The 20,163-nt window shown below is 44.5% G+C and overlaps 1 long non-coding RNA gene across 1 annotated transcript; it reads left to right on the top strand.

Annotated features, from left to right (window-relative positions):
- Positions 1 to 5,542: 5,542 nt before the first annotated feature.
- Positions 5,543 to 12,502, top strand: LOC115611626. The gene is made up of 4 exons (XR_003992651.1): positions 5,543 to 5,819; positions 7,042 to 7,241; positions 7,645 to 7,819; positions 11,891 to 12,502. It is a non-coding gene; the product is annotated as an uncharacterized LOC115611626 (long non-coding RNA).
- Positions 12,503 to 20,163: the final 7,661 nt, after the last annotated feature.

The raw sequence follows: 20,163 nt of genomic DNA, 5'->3' as shown, positions 1-20,163 counted from the left end.
TTCAAAACTGTAGCCTGAGTATGCCGAGCCAGAAATACCAGCAGATCTGTTTCTCAGAGGATGTTCTTTAGTCTCTAACAAACATTTTAAATACCAAGTCTCCAAGCAAAAGCAAAGCAGTTTAATGTAAATAAGTTGGGTGAATTGTGATGACAAATACTTTGAAGTAAGTATTCAGAAAAAAAAAAAAAATTCTTGTTCTCAGGCTTGTAGTTTCTGGGTCAAATACCTTCAAACTGCAAAAAATCAAGATTTTTCCTCCTCTCCTTCTCCTCCCACCTAATTTGAATGTTTTTCTCTCTTCCCCAGTGTGGTTCTTGTTCTGCTGTCTGCCAGGCATGCTTCCTCCTCCAAACTCATACAAAACTAGTGATGTAATTAAAAATCAGTGTTTGTTATGTCCTAGAACCCTTGCTCATCTAGCTTCAGATTCATTTGGAGGGTAAGAAGTACTTGATTTTCTTTAAAAGGTAGCAGAACACTAGTAGACAAGAAAACAGCTTTTAAAAGTGCCTCTCCTTGAACGCCTTTCTGGGTGCTTATTTTACTGACCAGGTGCTCTCAGATAGCCAGGCAGGGAAGGTCCTTAGCCTGTGCTGCTGAAATCAGTTAGATAATCAAGTTCAAAGCACAGTGTGTAAGTGCTCACCTGTATTGCAGATGTGCCACTAAGCACAGTCACTGGGGAGTCCCGAGTACAACCAAGAGCAGTTGGGAAGGAAGACTTTTTGTTGCTACCTAAGTTTATGTCACATTAGTTTCACCAGTAGTAACGGTATGTAAGCCCGGAAAATTCCTGTTTAACTCTTCATTGCTGCTAGAGCTTCTTTATGCTTGCATGGTGAGAAAATTCATCCCAGAACCACAAAGACAATGTGAAAAACCCACACTGCTGTGCTAAGCCCTCTTGTAAGGCAGAACCATGCTTTGAAATGTTAAGAGACTTCTTCCTTGCCTGTCTTCATTTCCTCCTTGCTTTCACCAGCTGTTCTGCAGTGAGTTTGCCATCCTCCTCCTCACTGCGCTAATTTCTAATGCAGGGCTGCGGAGTGATGCCACCACTGAATTCTTTCTGGTTGAACAGGAAGTATTTAGCTGAGGTTTGCTCATAATATCCTAAAAGAGGAGCAAATACGAAAACTGCAAAGGTGTTTACAAATGCAGCAGGGCTTCTGGACAGACCACCCCTATGACCCTGAGGAGCAGGAGCTGCTTGTTTTGCCAGAGTAATGGCTTGTGTGCTCTAAAGCTCTGGAGTTCTGAGTGCTAAATGTATGACAGTCGGCACTGGAGTCAGGAAACTCAGTTACAGTTGCAGAGATTAATGCCCTGTCAGCTCATGGGATTGCTGTCTCTTGTAACCATGACCCACATGAGACAGCGAGGCCTTGTAATAAAGTTCAGCTGCTTACCAACACCCTGCTGTTACCTGTTTTCTTGTATCAGCTGCGTTTTTCAGCAGTAGCTTCTACTTTCCCTGTGCTGGGACCTTGGTCTGAACATCCAAAATACCTTCTTGTGCCTGAACCTAGGGTTTGTATTTCTTGCATTGTACTGACTGTCAAGCCAAGTCTTTAGTTCTCCACGAAAACATTAAAACACTAACAAAGCTATAGCAATTCTACTCCAGGTTAAACATTGTCTTAAACACAGGAAGCGAATTAGTTGTAGACAGCTAGCAGTTTCATTGTACGTTCTCTCTCACTTTTAAATCTTTTATTAAATAATATCTAGGTATTGTTATCTGTTCTTGTTTTCATGCCAAAACATATATTTTGGGGCATTATTGTATATACTACTGAGACAAAGAAGGAAGAAGTAAGTCTGTTTCATGATGTGGAAGTATTTCTACATCCTCAACACCACATGTAAAAGCCGATGCCTGCAGAAACTTCATTTCTGAGCAAACTCAGCAAATTTCTCCTGGAACTGGAACAGAGGCACGTGGTGATGGGTATGAGACTAGGGCTGCATGCCAAATCACATGAGTGCCACCAATAGCTTTTCATCCTTGCTTGCACTGGGGTTTTCAGCCTTGTTAACTGAAAAAGCACTGAGCATTATGAGTGTGTAGGATCCTAGGAACAAATAAAAGCCCTGTCCAGGAGCTTTGCTGAGGCCCGAGCTGCAGGAGGTGGCTTTGGCCAATTTACAGAGAGAGGAATATTTACAGAATGGGAATATTCTCCGGCTTGCAAAGGCTTTGCCACAGGAATCCCTCATGGCTCTGGAGCTTTTTGGCAGCATACAGAGTCTTCAATCCATATACATACACACAGCAGATGGCTGTGCCTGTGCATTCAAGGCATCTTTCAAAATCACTGCTGTGATGTGACTTTAAACTGACGCTTTCCATACTCCCTTGTCCTGGCATGGTGAGTCCTGCCTGTATAATGGAACAGGATTATCTGGGGAAGGCTGAGATAATGGAAAATGAAAAAGCAGTTTTGCTTGAATACAGAAGAATACCTATCTGGAAAGATAAGCGATTCTGCTGCAATCAACAAGTTTGAGTTGCCTATGTACCAGTAACGTGTCAAGTGCAAGACTATGGTCTTTTGGTTTAATTTTGTTTTAAGCTTTTAAAACCATGGCTCTTCATCTCCTTGGCAGCAGTAGAGTAGCACAGCTCCACTGACTGCCACAGACCTGTGCTGTCTTGAAGCGTTTGCATGTTGTTTTGCTGCGGAAGGAGAGGGTGAGTGCCGCAGAAGCACCAGGAGTGCAATGATGATCATTGAGGATGGCAGCCCTGGAAAGCAGCCCTGTCCTCTGCCTCGCCGCCTGACTTTGCTATGCACAGCATGGGCTGGCATGCATAGCTTCCTTGGAAAGATTTATTAGTTTCCCTCTAAACAGAGATCAAGGCATGGTGGTGCACTGCTGATCACAGTTTGGGTGAGGACTGGTCTCCGTTTGCTTGGATCTTCTTAACAGTCACCATTCAGAGAATTCACCATTTCAGAGGAGGAGCAGAGACAGGCATAAAGCCCATGGGATTGCCCTTCTTTTTTTCCCTGTGTACAAGTTGCTTATTATTGTTATACATTTTGTCACTTGGATTATACATAATCAGAAATCAGAGCCAAGTAAAATCAGGATGATAAATACATTACCATAAGCAAAATGTATGGAATATTTGTCTTTGTGTTCTTTTAGTTAGCCATTCTGCACAAGGTATTTCAACAGAGCAATTTATCTTCTTCAGCTAATCTGTATAACTGTATTAGCAGAGGTTGAACTAATGATTGTTAATGATGAGTAAATTACTGTCCAAGCTGGTGAATCCCACATGTTTTTGTTACCTATTAAGATTTATCTGTTGAATATTCCTCCACAGGCAACTAAGAGAACTGGCCCTTCAGATCCAGGTAACCAACCATCCTGTGTCTATTACCAGCAGAGGTTGTGCTCTACTTAAAATCTAACTTTTTCCAAATGTTACTTCCAGATGACCCAAAGAGAAGTGCTTACAGATGGCTGAAATGAGCAGAACAGCCAGCGAAAGGGTATTACATGCATCCATCTCATCAGGAAGTTTTGTCACATTGCCAAAACCCCAAAACATTTGAGTTGCCAAACCCAGTTTCTCTCGCCCTCTAAATCAGCTCAGTATGCTGTGCAGAAAAGCGGTATGAACAGCAGCGTCCTTGAAGGAGCTAGTATGGCTCACTTATGTTTAATTGATAATAATGAACTTTTCCCAGCATGTGCTGGGAAAATCAAAGCGCATCTCTACTGCTGTGGGGCCAGACCTGTGACTGGTGGAGTGGGACCACATGTTGCCTGGAGCACTTTCCTCCCCTGGAGCTGCTTGTCATCTCCCTCTCCTCCCTGCATGTCATCTTTGGGCCACAGTAGGGCTGACTGTTTGTGCCACAAACCTTTTCCTACCCCATCCCACATCCCATCTCCACTGACCCTAATCCCAGCTCCCAGTGACTCAGCCTTTTTGCAGGGCAGCTCCTCCCACCTGCCTCCCCGGCCGAGCCTGACCTTGCATACACTCAGATGCACTTCACTGTTGCATTTGTTTTATATGCTTATTTGGAGTCAGAAAACGCGTAAGTGGAAAAATAGCTGCTGTAACAAGTTACCTGACTTGTCCTTTTCTGCCTGGCTTGGCTGCCACCCCAGTGAGCCAGAGCAGTGCTCAGCAGTCCCCAGGCCTCCCAAGCTCTCACATCTGGTCGGCTTTCAGATGGAGCAAAAGCCAGCCATTTACAGAGGAACGGTGCTTGTGGGATATGTTTGCATGTGGTAATGTGCTCAATGGCTCTCAGTCTAAGTACTGAAAAATGCAAAACACCTTGGAAAAACTGCTGGCCTTTGATACTTAACTCTTTGCTGATCATGTAACAAGCAGCTAATAACTGTAATAACTTGTTTAAAAGTACATTTGTTTCCTCTTTTGCTGTTTACTTAAGAAAGATGCTAAGTCTGACTTCCTAGCCTTGTTTAGGAAATCTTTGTAGACTTCTTTTCTTGTTGGTGTAAGAGATATTGATATTTACTTCACTCTTTCTGTTCTATTTCAGGTTTAATACCCTGGAATTTGTTGATTTACTGTTTGTGTCATTAGAAAGTTACCAGTTTTCAGGTCCCAGCAAAGATTAATCCATCAAGACCCTGTTTACAGACACGCTTCCAGTGGGACTCTCTGCATTTATTTGCTGAATCACATGTTGTATATGAGTACCATTTGAGGTGAGATTTATCCCAGGTGTCTCCTCTTTGCAATATGAAAGTGGTCCGCAACTTGTGTCACCAAGAAAGGGTGACAGAAAAGCTGAAAAATGACCCTACCATCTCTGCAGGTAATGTCTGACAACAAGGTGATGGCTGGGGCATTCACAGTGTGCTGGAGGGAGAGGGCTGCCCAGGCTTGGGGGCACTAAAACACTTATGAGAATCTCAAGGCCTAAATAGAAATATATAGAAATAATATATAGAAATAATTCTTATGCACAAACACATGTACAATTATGTATATTATAAAAGCATATTATAGATTCCAGTGTCCGTACAGGGTGTATATACCATTCATGCTTTTAGCCTTAGTCTTCTGTGTGAAAATGCACAAGCTCCTCTGTGAACTTCCGTTGATCTTTGGTCCTTCTTCTAGCAATCAAGTATATTGTTTAATTGTTTTGAACAGTGTGCACATCACTGATGGGCACTTCATAAATATAGCTAAATCCATCCTGGCAGGCTTCACCTCTAATTTTGCAATGTGGTTTTCTGTGTGAGATGACTGAATTTTTTCCTCTTCTGACAAAAGCATCCAGCATGATTCAGGTTTATTCTCCTGTCAATCGTACATGTTGTGCATTCAAAATGACCAACTCTGTTGTCTGGAGGGCTGTACAGTGCTCCTGAAGCAGCAGGTGACATGCTTTAATCTGAGATTCTTATTGCAAAGCTGGTGCATTCAGTCCGTCTGACTTCTTAAGACCTATGTGTGGGTTTTTTCCCTCTCTGATGAGGAATGACTCATTAACTTGCAACTTCCCTGAACTGCTCTGCAGAAGCAGCCTGCTTATCTGTGATACTTGCCCTGCTCCTGTTTCTCTCGCTGTTGGAAGCAAGTTGTTGAAGAGGTGCAGCATTTTTAGTCAGTCTCTTGGTGCTCATAGAGCCAAAGGTTTTACTGATTTTTTTTACTGTGTTTTACTTTCCTCCCTGTGCGTGGTCTCCTTTTACAAGCTTGGGAAGCAGAAATGTTCAGAAACAGCTGGAGCTGCTGGGTGAGAAGAAAACCGATCAGCAGTTGATTTGAATGAGAATAACAGAGTTGTTGTTGGGAGGTCAAGACTACCGTACGTCATGTCTAACTGGCCTGTTTACCTTCTATAGTTCTTTCAGAATGTTTCTTCACTCCTTTTTTTCTCTTTAATGGAAAATCTGGGGGTGGTTCTTTCCTTTCTGCTTGTAATCTCTGGGTTTAGTTAAACCCACAAAAATGCTGAGAGAAATTGCTTAATCCCACTGAAGTCTGTCATCATCTTTCAGCTCAATATAAATTTTTGTTTGATTTTTGGGAAAACTGTCATTTCAAGTGTTTTTTAGGCCATGGCAGAAGATAATATCTGTATGTCTTACGGAAAGTTTTTTAATAAGTACAACTAGCATATTCTGCAAATTCAGTTCTTAGTGGTAGGTCAAGGAAAGGTCCTAGAGTTGGGCTGAGCAGGCTCTCTGTGCTGCACTCAAGCTACCACAGGTTTCACCATACATGACTACTAAGAGTACATACCTGTGAGGGGTTTGCTTTCTGCTGTGTTTTGCTTTTATATGTCAAAGATCTTGCTCTTAGTGCAAAGCTCAGCTTGCAGGCTTTATGACACTGCTGCATCCTGCTCCAAAGGAGACACTTATTATGCTCTCCTTTGTTACTTCTAAAATCACCTTTCATTGAAAATACATGTTGTGTTCTGGATGGTTACAGGTTTGGCTATTATCTGTCCATGCACGTGGTGGGACAAGATCTGTAGCAGAACAAAATAGATTTATAGATGTATATAGGCCCTGGCTTCCCAGAGGAGTTATCAGTAAGAACCCTTCTTTGGCCAAAACATCTATGGCTCAGCATCCATCACTGATCTCTGAAAGTTGTCATATATCTGTCAAAAGTTCAAGTTTTCTCCAGCTTACAAGTTTCCTAAAGTGCTGTATAAACAGCCTTTTAATTAGATCCTTCTTTAAAGTTTGTTGATTTATTAAAAGGACAATCTGTATTATCTGAATAAGCGCCATATCTCCTTCCGTCCTTCCAAAATACCTGCTTGTAACTGTGGCAGGTGCTTGTGTTCAATTTATCACCTAAATGAGAAAAATTAGATGATCTTGTACATAGCATTTATGTCCTTATGAATGTATTTCAGATTCATGGCTGACACTGAACTGAACTTGCTGTTGAATTCTGCAACAGCCTGAAAACATCTGGCCTCTTGTGACCAAACTGCATAAGCAGAAAAACTCAGTTTGGTTTTTTGTTGGTTTTTTGTTTGCTTGAAATACCCGTGTGCTTTTGTCTTACAGGTTTACTGTGCTTTTTCCAAGCTGAAGCTTTAATGATAAAACAGCAATGCGGTATAGTGTTGCAGGCTGGGAAGATACCTCTTGAATGGAAAGCCTGTGTGTCTTGGTGTCAGATGCTGTACAGAAGATTGCTGAAGCTGAGCTAGTTGGGTGGTTACCCTCGCAATTTCCTGAGAGAAATAATGTGGTTTCAGTAAAAGGTAGTGTTTCTTTTTTTAAAGAAGAAACATCCAACGCTTGATCTGGGGAGGAGGGGAATTCAATTCTCCATCAAGGAAATCAAGAGGAGAAATTTCCTCTGGGAAATGTTGATGAAATGTTGATACTTGTCTGCTTTTACAACGGTGGCTCTGTGCCAGCATCCTGGCTAAACCACAGTAGCTTAACACCCTCCTGTGACTAACTCACTGTGGGGTAGGTGCTCTGTCAGGAGTTCAACACACACGTGCAGTAAGGAGCATGGGGCCTCTGAACCCAGTTTGACAGCCACTCATCTGAGCAGGTCCATGTGGTTGATTCCTCACAAGAAGTATTTGAGCCAAGAATACTCTGAGCTCCCACGCTTCAAGGGAGGTTTCAAAAATGTGACCTTTTGTGTTCCAGTTTAGGACAAAGCCAAATGGAGTTTCAGATGGGAGCAAATGGCGATTCTTGAACTGTCACCCATGGCCCACCTTAAGGTCTGGTGAAGCAGGCTTGATGATAGAGATGCAGGCCCTAGAGACAGATGAAGGCTGAGCCAAAATATTTTGCAAGGACTGCAACAGAAATGACCAGGGTAGGTTGTTCTTATGTCATCAGCTCTGCCTTAAAGAAAGCACTGTTATTTTAAATGAAGAGTGAAAACATGCATTTGAAAGATCTAGCAGTTCAATACATTGGCTAAGGAGAACAGCAATAGCTCTGACTTCACCTTTTGCAGAGCGTTTCCACCTTGTGGAGCACAAAAGCAATAACCTGTATTTAATCACCATCTGTGTGCACGCCTCCATGAAAATGGTCTTGCCTGGGACCCTCTGCTGGCTGCAATCCCCTGTCAAGGTGGAAAGCATCTCCCTGCATTGTGGGGCTTTGTGGTGAGGCAATAGGGGCATGGTGGAAGTGAGAAGCAAGTGCTAAACTTTGGGATGGAACAGCATAGGAACCATCACTGGCTTGCTTAGAAAGGTGTGGGATAAAGTACTGGCATGTCACCTTGTTCTCTGTGTCACAGGGCTGCCGCTGAGCAGTAGAGAAAGATTGAGTTTTTCTGCTTAGTTTCCCTGTAGTTCTTCCCAGCTGTTTTTCTGTTGGCTGTGGGCATTGCAAAGATTGATAGGAGGGTTTGCAGCACTGAGATATTCCTAAATGACTGCAAAAGGTGTTCCCTACAGCTCAGAGGAGCTGCATAACAGCATATAGCTGGATTATTTTGCCTTAGTAAGAATCATACCTCTGGGTCATAACCAATAAACCAGACTTGATGCAGTGGGCAAACAGAAGGCTCTTGGCATCACCCCACTCACATCCCACTTGGAGGTTTGAATAGAAATGAAGTTCTGACTACAAATACCTTTTTTCATGGCAAAAAAACTATGTTTCCTTATGGAGGATTAACATAAAGCTGAAGCTCTACTGATTTCCCTTGAAAATTCCTTCGGAAGACCAGTTGCAGCCAGCTCTTAAAACTATCTTCCCTTACAGCATCTTATAAAATTATGTGATAGATGAGGAACATGTGTCCCTTTTGCCCGTTTTACTCTGACCTACTTTAGCTCCCTTCTTTGACAAAGCCTGTCTTTTGCAGCATGTCTTAGCTTGATGTAAGGGCTCCTCAAATCTGCATTGTTTCCACTCTAGTTAAGTATGGAGAAAATATTGCTCAACACAGCCTACGAAAATGCGCATTAAAAAACTCTCATCTGGATAATTTTTGATCAATAGGGGTTTTTTCTTTCCTTTTTTTTTTTTTTAATTAATTGAGTTAAAGTAGTCACAAACTGTACAAACTCTTGTGGAAAAAATGCAGCCAGCATTAAACGTGATAGTTAGGAGACACCCACTACAAGGCTGATGGTAGCGATGGTAAAAGCCTGGCAGAAGCTAACACCAGCTTGTTGTTGGCATTTGTTGGTATTGTTGGTATATCTGTACGTCTACGCAGTAAGAATTAGCTTCCCCTTTCCTTTCTGGTGGCATCTGTCTCACACCAGCTGTAAAATGAGGATGCTGTGTGGCGAAAGGTAAGGCGAAAGGTACTTTCGGGGGCTCTGGTGTCCGAGGCTGAGAACAAAATACCATGACAAGATGAATCCACTGAGTCATCTGTCTTGGGAACAGTGTGTGCTTCTGGAAATTGTTATAGCTGTTAATTTCACAGGACAATCCCTTGGAGCAGTTTGTTTTCCCCAACATGAAACATTTGCTGTAAGTTTAGGCAGGAGATGAATTGCTTGTATTTCTAACCAGCAGGGTCAGAGGGATGACCTGGACAACCAGCCCATGGCCTGGGGTCTGGGTGCATGGGCAGCATAGCAGGGATGGAGATCATCTCACTGTCTGGGGACATATGAAGCAGCTTGGTGAGGTCATTGGTACATTAGTCCCTGTAGCATCTTCCCAGCTTCCTGGCAGGCTGCATTTACCTGGTGCTGAGAAATGAGCAGTTCTACCCCATACACCTCATCTGACAACCAGACAAAGAACTGAAATGCAAAGCTGCCAGCACCAGTTTCTGGTGGGCTCCAACTGCACCTCTGAGGGAGAGTGTCCATCTCTGGGGCCTGAGCAGCTGGCTTCAAGCAGGGCTTGCCCAAAACTGAGATCCTGCTAAAAGAGCATGGATAAATTTCAGGGCTTTCTGCACCAAGGAGGTCTTTAGCAGGAAGGAAGTGAAGGGAAAAACAAAACTCAAGCTTTTAGAGCAGATGAAAACCACCTCTCTGATCTAAGCCAGGATTAGCTGTACCCGCACGCAGAATAGGAGGAAGAAGCAATCATTTCCTCAGGCCCCTTTGTGACTGTTAAATAATGAATGCCTCTCTAGATCTATATGACTAGTTTAAGCTTGAGCACCTGGAAAGCTCTAGGTTGCATGTAGGCCAAAGAAAACATGTTTTTGCTGTTAAAAGCAATCTCATTTTATCTTGTCAGCCTATGCATTTCTTGCAGCCCATGCTAATGTTTGCAAAGGCGAGCTTCTTTTCCTTTCTCTTCTCCTCACATGGAATTATTTAGTTGGCCAAAGGTAACAGAAGGTCTCTGGAGAACACCTGACCACACTGGAGAGAAATGTCCTGTTCTGGGCATGGAAGGTAAAAAGTCTCATTTAGCTTATTGCAGCTTGTGGTCACCCTCTGGAATGGCAGCACCGCTGGGAGAGCACTGATGTACGACTCTGTACAGACCTGGCTGGTGGGCTAATCAGGATCTGATACTGGCAATCCCCAGCAAAGTTTCTGAGCTGACCATAAGCAAGACAGATGCCACTGAGGGGTGGGAACTGCTCTGTTATGAGGTGAGAGGAAGGAAATCTCAATCTACTGCCAATAGCACAAGGGAAGAAATGTACCTTTTCGTAATAAACTGAAGTAAGGATGGGGCTGAGAATCTTTTTCTCCCCAGTATCACTTCATAGAGCACTTGTAAAAGATATGGTCTTCCACAGAGTTTGTTTTTCTTAACTTGAGGAATTTGTAATATGGAAAGATGCCCCTAATCCAACATGCCACTGATTAATAGAGGGATATTCTCTCTGTAAACCTGCTCTTGTAAGAAGGTGTCTTACAAGTGGGTAAAGGCTGTTGGATGCTGTGCTGCTCTTAGTGCCCAGCTTTGAGTAGTTCTGCGCTTGTCCTTCGCCAAGATGCTGATAACAAAGCCAGGGCTCTACTGGCAGATTCCGTACCCCAGCTAACCAGCCAGCATTTTGTGCAAGGTAAATCACTATCTTTGCTTTCGGGCATTGTTTTTGTCTATAGTTTAAGCATTAATACTCTATTTAATATTGATGAATTAGCAGTACAATAAGGAAATAACTTGGTAAATTAATCCCTTCAAACTGAGGTATCCAAAGTTAGACATACAGTGCAGCAACTTGATTTCCAAATGCTTTGGAATGTCAGTCTTGCTTTTTGTGTGTGACTATCCCTTGCCATCCAAATCCGGAAGCTGTAGCTGGAGACTAGCTGGGGTGGTGGGGTGAGGCAGGTGGAGCCAGCCCAGCAGCCAGGCTGGAAAAGGGGAGGAAGGGCCTGCAGGATACACCATGATTGATGCTGGAAGGGAAGAAGCCTGAAGCCTCACCACAATGAGCACCATCTTGGGCAGCGTGTGCACAGGAATGATGCTGTCTCTCCACAGTGACCTTGGGACCTGGGTATAGTAGCGAGGGGGGCAAGAGGCTGGGGCAATAACTGCTAATGCACTGCGAAGGGGCTTGGGCTGTGGAAACAAACTGTTACTATTAGATTTTTCTTAGTTTGAAGAAAATATTCCCATTCCATCTATGTTGCTGTTAACAGCTGGGCTATCCACAGGCTCTGTAGCAGGCTGTGTTTACCAGCATCTTCCCCTTGCCTGTCTACTCTCGCCTGTCTTTATGGCAGAAGAAGAGAGAGATGTAAAGAGAGATACAGCCTTTACAAGACGTATGTCTCCAGGTCTTTTACTCCCATGCCTCTGATGGGAATATTTTCTAGGCTTTTCAGGTGTACAGCTGTTGTAGATAGCCCTTGCTACCCTAGCTGTTAATTTAGAAAGCTAAATAGAGCTGCTTTCTTCCCTCAGCCCTGGAAAGCTGGCATAGAGGGCTCCGGGTGCAGCACTGGGAAAAAGCTATTTTTACTTTGATTGTTGTTTTCTCCTGCAGCATTTCAGCTGGGAACAGACTTGACCTGCTATCCTAAACAGAGAGGAACTGTGATTTTCCTGCATGGTTGATGGAAAGCAAAATCTGCATGGCATTCCTGGGGGGACTGGAGGGAGCCACAGCAGCAGTCAGAAGAGAGAAACTCAGATTTCTCCATTTACTCCAAAACCAGAGCTAATTACAGGAAAGGGCAAGGTACAGGTGGAAAGCGTGCTTGCCATTGCACCCCAGCAAGCCCCGACATGCTGAGGTGGACAAAGGTCCCAGGCAGGAGCCCAGCATCACCCTCAGGTCTGCTCCCCAGTGGAGCACTCACAGGTCCCTGGTGACCAGCTGGGAGAGGCTCAATGAACACCGATTAGGCAGCCTTCCCGTGCTTCATCCCTGGGACCATGGGCAGAGCCTGTGTCTTGGGAATGGCTGTTGTGCAGAGTTATTGCAGGGCTTAGAAGTGTTTGCTGTGGCTTGTGCTCCCTGCTGTGCCTGCTGCTGTCAACGATGAATAAAGTGAGATGATTCCTTCTCTTAAAACAGCGAGCCTTTATAATTTGGGGGCTACGTGATTAATGGAGCTCTTCCTATGTTTATTCCTAGAAGGTCAAACCATTTGTTTTTGTGGGGTATGCTAATATAATCTATTTTTAATTCTTTCTCAGCCATCTCTTTAAAAAAAGAATTATTCTTAGAGGTTTGTTTGAGGAAGCGTTGTAGATATGCTTCTACGTGACATATTTATGCATACCATCACTGATCTGAATTCAGCCCTGCACTACAGTAATAACTGATAGGTTGCAATGTTTATAAACATTGCTTTGAGGTTTAAATTTAAGAGACAGGCATAGGAAATAGATCTTATCACAACACGCTGTAGCCAACTATGATCCCAACAAAGACAAATAAGGAAAACAAATTTTATATCTGGACATTAACATTCTCCCAGATGTTGGGTACCATCTGCCAGGAATTTTTAGCTCTACAGTAAGCTGCATTTGCAACGCCTGTAAACCCAGTGATTTCTTCTCCTCTTCCTCCCCTGCCCATACTTTTGCAAGGGAAGGATACACATGATAGTAACTCAGGGTGAAAACTTTCTCTTGGTGTATGTGGAGAACAGCATGGAACATTCAGGGGGACTTGGCTTCATAAGCAGGACCAAGCTGAGCACTGCAAGGACTAAGAAGTTGCATCCTCTCTAGCAGTGAGTGGAGAAAGAGTCACGGTTCCAGCTTCCCTTCATGGGTGCTATGGAAGGTGATGCTGCAGCCAGGGAGGAATCTGCATCTCCATCGTCATTCCCACCTCTGAGCTACCCCAACCATCAGCACTACTGGGGAGGACTTTTGTAGGTGAGGAGGTTTTTATCTTCCAGAGCATTAATGTTTGGAATGCTCCCAGTTTACTCTGGCTGGCAATAAAGCTGCTAACTTTTATTATTGTTTTGAGGAGACCCATACAGGTGTTACGTGTGTTTATATGCAGTTCACAAGTACTACTTACAGATATCTGATGTCTCAATTCTGACCTTATAGCTATGTGCTTGTTATATCAACAGGGTATTTCAATTCCCTGGAACTCAAATTTTTACTGGAAAGAAGTCGGTATTTACTGAAATACTGAGAAGTGTTATCTAGTTTTGTTTCCATTCTGGATCGCAGGGATTCCACATAAAGATGAGATTTGTTAGAGGCTTGAATGCTCAGTTTTGTGTATTATTTCCACTGGATTTGGAGCAGATTGAAAACTGGAGAACTGGACATTCACATGGTCCAAGAAATGAAAGGTACAACTAGCACTGAGGTTTTTCTTCCCTCCTCTGAGTTATGCTGACAGCAGCCATACCATTAAGGCTAAAAAGTTTATTTACTATTAAAAGGCCATATTTTCCCTTCTTATCCCAGCTTTTCTTGGCTTCAATTGCTTGGCAATATCCCCTTAACCACTAACACCCAGAGGTGTGGTATTCAACTGGGGTGAAAAATGAACATGCAGAAGAATACTTGGAGATTTAAGTGGGTATGGTTCTAAGAAAACTGGTGGAAAATATGTTTACTCCAAGCATCTGTAGCACCTAATTGAAGCAGTGATATTTTCTGTAAGAACATAGGGAATGCTTTTCTGCTTTCTCTTTGGCTTTGAATTTCACTTTGAATCGATGTGACATAATCCATGGCATTATTTTCTCACAGCTGCAATGGAAACTTTCTGCCAATAGACAAGGATGTGCTAATCGGGGTGAGAAAGCTTATATTCAGCCCAGCTTTGTGGCTTTCTGGAGTCTTCTTTATGGTATCTTGCTTCCTTCTAATTTATAGAAATCTAGTACACAGTAAACACCATTATTTTTGAACTATTAATATTGCTATAAATTTGAATGGCTAGAAAAGGGTGGCAGATTGCTATCAAGAGGAAGCTGATCTACAGCTGTGTGTGAAATCATTGCCAATACTAAATGTGACAGAATGAAACACGTATTTATGCACCCATAAAGGATGATGTAGCACTCCTGGGCCTGCAGTATTGGCATCACCAAACGAATTTCTGTGAATCTAATTTAGAAGAAATAAAAGGACCCGTATCACCTTTAGGGCATCTGCAAGTGCTGCTGGTTGGTAGTTTGTTGTTTATTCATATAGCTAATTTCTTAGGCATCGCTAATTTGAAGGCTGAGCTCCCCTCCAGTGGACTTGCAGGACTGTTAAGGGTGTGCAGCCCTGCTGGGGTAGGGGACTGGCTACTGATGGCCAGCAGTGCCTCCTAGCCAAGGGAAGGCTCCTGGCACAGAGGTCTTCCCCTGGAAGAGGTGATGGAGTGAGAGCAGGCCCTTTGTGGGGAGGCTGCCAGAGTGCCGCGCACTGCTCCCTGGTGTGCCTCGCTAATGCTATGTGTGTACCAGAGTCTTAATTAAATACAGCTAAGTCCTGGTCAGCAGTTTTAGCTCATTATGGTCCATTACTGGTCTTGTGGTTCTCCAGTGCTGTTTCAAAATAAATAAATAAAAGGCACTCTGTGAGTCTGGTGGGAACACACGGGCAGGGAATGGCCTTTTCTTTCCTGCATCCCTGTCCCCTCCTTTTTTGAGGCAGTGGGGTTCTGCAGTAGCCATCTGCTCTAACAGCTACCAATTTAAGCATCCAAATTTTGTTGACTGTATTAATCTGTGTTTATACAGGTCACTTATCTTCCCAGGGACACATTACAAAATGCAGGCAGTAAGCAAGCCCACAATGCACTTGCATTGCCTGGGGAGCCACAGCAGTCTCAAACAGGTAGGGACTCCTCCAGCCTCTCACCTCACTGCAGCTGCACAGCCAGGCAGGTTCATCCACTGCCTCTTGCTTTCATCATCCTTTCACTCTTTTCTCCAACCACTGGAGGATACGCTGCTCCTGCCAGAGCTGCCCAGGGAACAGCCTAATCCTTCACTTGGACAATGCCTGTAGTTACCAGATACGCTCAACCCTGCAGCACTGCCCACTGCACCACCAGTGATGGCCCCAGCCACTCACCAAAGGAAGGAAAAAGGGTTCTATCACTTTGCTGGTCAGCCTGGCCTACCGTTTCTTTGCCTTTTGTCGCATGTGCTTAAACAGGAGCTGTTTCAAAAATGTGCTGCTTCTTTCCTCCCCCGCCCCCCCCAAAATGCAGATTTAAATTTTTCAGAGAGCTTTGAAGATGTAAATCGAACAAGATAAATTTTAAAGCTCTTTCTAATCCACATCACAGCCCTGGTTTGTGCCATATGGAGGAGCAGCAGAACAGACTGGAGCTAAGGGAGTGAAATGGGGTGGGTGATGCACCAAACAGCCCCACCAGCAAGTCACGCCAGTGGAGATAAGCCCAGACTGGGAGATTTAATGGGCACAGTCACGGTCACCACAACAGAGAATTATAGTGCTATCAGGGTGGCTGGGAAAGACTAGATTTTCTCATTTAACCAACTTATATTTTGGAGATTAACAATGAAGAAAAGAGGCTACTGATGCAAGTGCTTGAGAGACAGAGACTTCAACCTGCAAAAGGGTTATCAAAAGCCCTGACTGAAAACAGCAGGGCAGTGTTCAGGCTGCATGAGCAGGGTCAGCAATAGGCTTTGAGCAGAGGTAATTTCATGAACATATCTGTGGAGAAAATGGTCAGAGTAGACAGAGCCTGAGTTGCCTGCTGGAATCAGTGCCGCAGGCGGTGCCTGGCTTTCACAAACCTCTGCAGAACAACAGAAATGTAATACCCACCTCATGACGGGGATCAGTTTCCAAACATTTCCTCAGGAACAGTTGAAAGAAAAGCTAATGTCCCTTCTCGGACAAAGTTTTGCTACTCTGCTTTTGGCCAGCTATGAGCCTGAGAGGTAGGCATTGTCTTTGGTGTGGGGTACCATGTCAGTGAGGAGGTGGCTTCACAGCAGGCATACAGCATTTCATACAGCAAGGAGTGCTTTGAGGATTTCCTTTGTCTGGCAGAGCTGCATGTTGTGAAGGGAGGGGATGGGGGCTGGCTCCCCTCACTCCCTGTCCCTGCCAGTGTCACTGAAGAGCGTTTTGTGGTGGGGTAGCTTTTGGCCTGATGAGAGGGGGCTCTGACCTGCTGAGTAGCTGTGCGGTTGAAAGCCCCAGGACAGAGCAGCTCAGGAGGGCACAGACCACAGCGGGGTTGGGAAGGGGACACCTGCTCACCTAAACTTTGATTCACTTCCCATCATGAAGAGCAGCGTTTTATTCCAGGATTAGTTCCTAGACGCAGACTTGGCTCTTTAAGGCACTGGGAGCAGGATGGTGCAGAATTCAGCTCCACAGACTCTCCGTTGGTGTGCACAAAGAGCAGGCGAGGGCGAAGAACTGTGGTACCTGACACAAAGCAAAAGCAGAGGTGAAAAGGAAGTTCTTGATTTAAAGAAGACTGTTCAGACTTTGTCTCCAGTGTTCAGTGCTGAGCTGCATTCCCTTCTCAGTCTTAAAAACTCTTGAAACCCTGCCTCACTCTGAGTGCAGAAAGAGCCCTAATTCTGCCACTCTTTCCCATCTCTCAGCCCTATTGTGTAGTTCCAGTTTGGTTTTGTTGTGATTATTTTTTTCTCAGTAAGATTAATCAGAGTGCAAACTGATGGGCTCAGAAGGGCAGAGCTCTTCCTCAGCTCCCACCTATGCCTGCAGTGGAGACCTGTGCCTCCACCTTGTGTAATCACAGGGCTGGCTGCTGGGGAGCTCCTGTTAGGTGACAGCTCTTCTGGGAGCAGCTGGACTTTCACGGCTCTGTAGATACCCAAACACTGACAGGGATTTCTAAAAATGGTTTTGGAATTGTGTTTTTACTATTGCAAGTACCATCAGCCCTCACTGGGACCCCTAGGCTGGACTGCAAAGAGAGTCCACAACGTCAGGCACTAAAATAGAAAATATTTATGTAAGGAAGTAAACCATTATAATTCCTTCTGTTTTCTGGTAAGTGTAAATTAATGGCAGCTCAGTGCTGTGTTGAAATAAGTGGGGTGAGATTGCGGGAAAGCTATTTTTAGGCAAAAATATGCAACACTTTAATTGTCACCCACTCATTTGCTTTTTAATGTGAACAAGGCTTCAGCAGGCTCCACAGAGCACATACCCACTACTCACACTGGTGCCAGCCAGGGACCTCCAGTGTGTCCACAGGCAGGTTTTTAAGCAGATACAAGATCTCTGCTCAAGGAGCCAAATTCCACCTCCTGCATCTCTAACTGGAAAAGGGGCTCTATGCTTTCCAACAGTGGTAAGTTAGCAAAAGAAATCTGGGACCCCCCTGGTTTCCCACAGGACATTAATGGGTGCTAATCACCTCATCAGCTTCTGTGGTGAGGATGTGCACACAGAGAAACAGCAGTCACATGCTGTAATGGAAGGTGGTCAAGCTTTGGGTATTTTCTTCCCCACGTCATGATGGATTTTGGAAGGGGAAGGAGAGCTGCTCTGTGTGTGAGGGGTTTTCAGAATCCTCGTGGTGGCCTAATCCTGCTGCCACTGACCTCAGCTGCAGGAGTCTGAGCCCTGCTGGGGATTTCTGGAAGTTAGGTCCAGACACCTAAGTGATACCCCTGCATGGGAGAGGGGCTGGACACCCCAGCGATGCTGCTGCCAGGACTTCCAGAGCTATTAGCCAAATAACTCTTGAGAGCCACCTCTTGTTCTCTATGTTACTTTGTATCAATGTGCAGATTTACCATGGGCTTTTCTTGCCATTTACTATCAGGGAATGGAATAATACTCCTCTTCCTCACTTTTGTAGTGGAATTTGAGCACCATCCTTAACCACACAGAGAGACCTGCATCCTTGGAGCTGTACTTGCTCCTGGGACCTTCCCACACAATAATGCAGAATAATAACCCAACACTAATGAGCTCTGTGTGTTCAGTCAGGATCAGACCTGCCATTCTCCTTGCCAATGAAATCACTGCTGGACTGCTAGTGCTGTTTTTCCAAGTGTATGCTAAGGCTTGCTATCTATTTGAGCAAGTCTTCATTTTGCTTCAACTTTTCTTCTGAAATATCCAGCAAAGCCAAAGAAAGGCAAAGCCAGGACAGGAAAGCACAGATGAATGCACTGAAACTGGAGGAAATAAAATAAAAAAAAATACAAGACCCAGGGTTCTCTTTAATTTGCAGTTTATCTGCAATTTAAAAGAGTAAACACAGCCATGCTGAAGGTGCATAAATACAGCTGGGAGAGCCATTCAAATCTAGGTCAGGGTTTCAGCTCTGCCTGGGGATCTCATTATGTGAATCAGGGAGACTCTGTGCTGCTCCCCAAGCCAGGTGGAGAATACTTCTTAACGGGTATAATGAAACCAGGTATGCTTCTGCACAATCAACAGCAGCTCCGCTGCAGACTGATAAGCAGGGCACATAAGCCATTGCTGTGCTGAACTTGCTAAATTATTACTGAATCACACCATGCAGCAGCGGTGAAGGAAGTCTGCCCTTTACTCTCTAGCGGCTTCAGTCTACAATTGTGTTTCGAGGAGGACCTGAAGCATTTGCCAGCAGTAACCAACTTGCCTTTCAGGTGCTTGCAGAAAAGTATAGCGCTGTCAGTCTGACAGCTGTTAACAAGATAGACGTTTTGGGGGGGGGGATTAGAGGGAGGAAGCTTGCACTGATCCGTGTGCATTTGATTTGCAATCCAAGCATATGACTTTTGCAGAGCATGAATCTATTCTGTATTTGAGACCCAGTCTGTGTTTGTATTTTAATCTAGTCTTCCAAGCAAAACATGTGAAAAGAGAACATTTAAACAGGAAGGGTTTGATTTTTTTTTTTTTTTTTTGCCTCATAAATTTCTGTAGGTCTTGTTGCTGCTAATTACTGGAGATCTCAGCACAAGAGCTTTTCTTTCTAGCAAACCAGCTTCTCATGTTTCCTGCCCTTCAGTTAATCAGTTATAATCTCCTGCTCTGTTTGTTTATTTAACTTTTAAAAAGCTAATTGACTGTTTGTGACATGAGTTGGCCTGAAACTGCGAAAGCAAAGTTTGCCTGTACCCGCAGAGGGTGGGCTCTGGCAATGCCCACAACTTGCCACTGTGTCCTCTTGATGTTCCGCTCCTGATGGCCACTGACCACCAACGTGCACGGAGGCTGGGTTCAGCCTTCTGGCTTTGTCCCACCAGGCCTGCCCATGCACCTTCCAGGGAGGCTGTTTTCCCCAGGAGGTGGTTGGTTGTCGGGGCTGGCCGGCAGCCCGGCGCCCGCGCAGGTAGAACACGGGCAGCTGCCAGGGCTGATGACTTGCAGCCTTGCCCAGCTGAGGCAGAGTCCCAACAGGCGAGGGTGGGTTAGGATCAAGTAATGCAGGGATGTGCACAGTCTCATCCTCTGAGTCTTCTGGAGGCACTGGAAAATCAGATTAGAAAATAAAAAATAATGAGGAGCTTTATTGCAATCTCATTTGTGTCTCTTTTCTGTTAATTGAAGGAACACGTTTATGATGGGAGAGGTGGGCTTGTGTCCTCTCTTGCTCCACTCTCCCCACATCACTTCCCTGGCACAGACATGCTCTTTGGAAAGGCCAGGCACCTATTTGTTACTGTGAACATGTAGCATAGGACAGTAGCTGCACCCACAGCTCCTTACTGCCCCGTGCCCTGGAATCAGACTTCACAAGATGCAAACGAGCACATGTGGGTGTCAGGGATTCTCTGCAGTCAATATTGTTTTCCTTACATAGTACCGATGCCTTCAACATGAGTACCAAAGAGGTCTCTCTCCAGCATGTGCTCCCTGATGGCTGCTGCCTCCACACACAGC

The sequence above is a fragment of the Strigops habroptila genome, chromosome 8 (assembly GCF_004027225.2).
Source record: "Strigops habroptila isolate Jane chromosome 8, bStrHab1.2.pri, whole genome shotgun sequence".
Taxonomy (NCBI): domain Eukaryota; kingdom Metazoa; phylum Chordata; class Aves; order Psittaciformes; family Psittacidae; genus Strigops; species Strigops habroptila.
Note: the sequence above shows the minus strand (reverse complement) of the source record. Positions and strands in the feature narration are given on the sequence as shown.